The sequence below is a fragment of the Myotis lucifugus genome, unplaced genomic scaffold (genome assembly GCF_000147115.1).
Source record: "Myotis lucifugus unplaced genomic scaffold, Myoluc2.0 scaffold_28, whole genome shotgun sequence".
NCBI lineage: Eukaryota > Metazoa > Chordata > Mammalia > Chiroptera > Vespertilionidae > Myotis > Myotis lucifugus.
Genome location: NW_005871076.1, coordinates 4,857,213 through 4,859,426, shown reverse-complemented (window position 1 = coordinate 4,859,426; position 2,214 = coordinate 4,857,213). Strand labels below are relative to the sequence as shown.

At 41.2% G+C, this 2,214-nt stretch overlaps 1 non-coding gene across 1 annotated transcript; it reads left to right on the top strand.

Moving 5' to 3' along the window:
- The first annotated feature begins 1,588 nt into the window (after positions 1-1,588).
- LOC111825500 lies at positions 1,589-1,695 on the top strand. The gene has a single exon (XR_002828684.1). It is a non-coding gene; the product is annotated as a U6 spliceosomal RNA (small nuclear RNA).
- Positions 1,696-2,214: the final 519 nt, after the last annotated feature.

Below are 2,214 nucleotides of genomic sequence, written 5' to 3'. Positions count from 1 at the left end.
TCCCTGGAAAAGCATGCTTTGGGACTTATTATTTTTGGTATTGTTACCCTAGTTACTGTTATCGCATCTGCTGTGACTGTGTCTCTTGCATTGACCCAAAGCATCCAGAATGCGAAGTTTGTTAATGAATTGGCTCAGAACAATGCAACTGTACTTCATGATCAAGAAGATATAGACAAAAAGTTAAAAACAAAGTTAAATGCTTTGGAAGTTGTAGTAATAGGACTGGGTAATAAATTAGAAAGTGTCAAGATTAGACAGCAACTGCAATGTCATGCTGCTTTTACATATATTTGTGTGACTTCAGCCCGCTATAACAGTTCTCTACAGGACTGCAGTAAAATCAAGATGCACCTACAGGGAATATGGCATCATAATAATATCAGTATAGACCTAGTGGGGCTACTCAAACGTGCAAGCCATTCAGAATAGTCATGATGAGATTATATATTCTGTGAAACTGGCAAAAGAATTGCTGGATGATTTAAAAGGATTTAATCCATGGAAAATGTTAAAACACACTGCCTGGTACCTAATAGGATTCCTTTGTGTACCACTAATTTTATCCTGCTTTCTTTCAGTCAGCAGCAACTCCTGCGATCTCAAGTACTAAGGCTCCAATTAGATGTCCATAAACTACATTTAAAAATATCCCTGACCGGTTTGGCTCAGTGGATAGAGCGTTGGTCTGTGGACTGAAGGGTCCCAGGTTCGATTCTGGTCAAGGGCATGTACCTTGGTTGCGGGCACATCCCCAGTAGGGGGTGTGCAGGAGGCAGCTGATTGATGTTTCTCTCTCATCAATGTTTCTGACTCTCTATCCTTCTCCCTTCCTCTCTGTAAAAAATCAATAAAATATATTTAAAAAATTATTTAAAAAAATAAAAAAAATAAAAAAGGGGGAGATGTAGAGAGTGCCTGGGAAGGTGCATGAGCCGATTGTCAGCTGAGTCCAGTGGCTTTGGCAGAGCCATGTTCTGGAAACATACCTTGCCAGAGGCAGGTATGTTGTCGGGCTGACCTTTAGCTCAGGCGCCAGGGGTTGGTTTTCATTATCTAAATTCAGCCAGGCACCAGAAATGGATGAAATTATCCAGGCTTAGCCAGGAGTGACAATTACAAAGAAGCCACAAGAATGAAGAATTGCAGCTTGATCCTTAATCATGATTTCACATAATTTCCTTTGTCTTAAACTCTAGTAAAACTTCTTGGTATCATGCTGTAGTTAATAAATGTGCTGCACTAGCTCTCAGTCAATGTCTCTCCATCAGAGGGCAGCATCCCACCTGGTCCCAACTTTCCCTACTGTCTCTGTGTCTGTCTCTTTCTTTTTCTCAATCTCCTGTCACCCCTACTCAGAATTCGTCCGCTCTCTAGCCATGCTGATCATGGTAAAGAGAGAAAACTTATATGGTCCTGTACACTGAAAGGTTGTGTTTTGATTCCCAGTCAGGACACATACCCAGGTTGTGGGTTCAATCCCTGATTGTGATGCATACGGGAGGCAACCAATAGATGTTTCTCTCTAACATCAATGTTTCTCTCTCTCTCCCTCTTCCTTCCTCACTTTTACAAAATCACTTAGCCCGTGCTTGCTTCGGCAGCACATATACTAAAATTTGAACGATATAGAGAAGATTAGCATGGCCCCTGTGCAAGGATGACACGCAAATTTGTGAAGCGTTCCATATTTTCAAAAAAAAAAATCACTTAGCCCTGGATAGTATTTCTCAGTGGTTAGAGCACTGACCCTCACAGAAGGGTCTCGGGTTCAATTTCTGGTCAAGGGCACATACCTGAGTTGCAGTTTCTATCCCTGGCCTAGTTAGGGTGCTTGTGTGAGGCAACCGATTGACGTGTCTCTCTCACATTGATGTTTCTCTCTCCCCCTTCCTCCCTTCCCTTGATGCTTTCTAAAAAAAAAAAATCAGTGTTGTGTTGCTCAGTGGTTGAGTGCTGAAATATGAACCAGGAGATCGTGGTTCGATTTCCAGTTAGGTCATATGCCCGGGTTGTGGGCTGAATCCCCTGTGTGGTGTGGGAAGGAGGCAGCCGATCAGTGATTTTCTCTCATCATTGATGTTTCTATCTCTTCCTATCTGAAATCAATAACAAAATATTTTTAAAAGAATCAATGGGAAAAAATACCCCTGAATAAAAATCAATAAAAACATATCCTTGGGTGAGGATTTTTTAAAAATTATTTTTATAGAA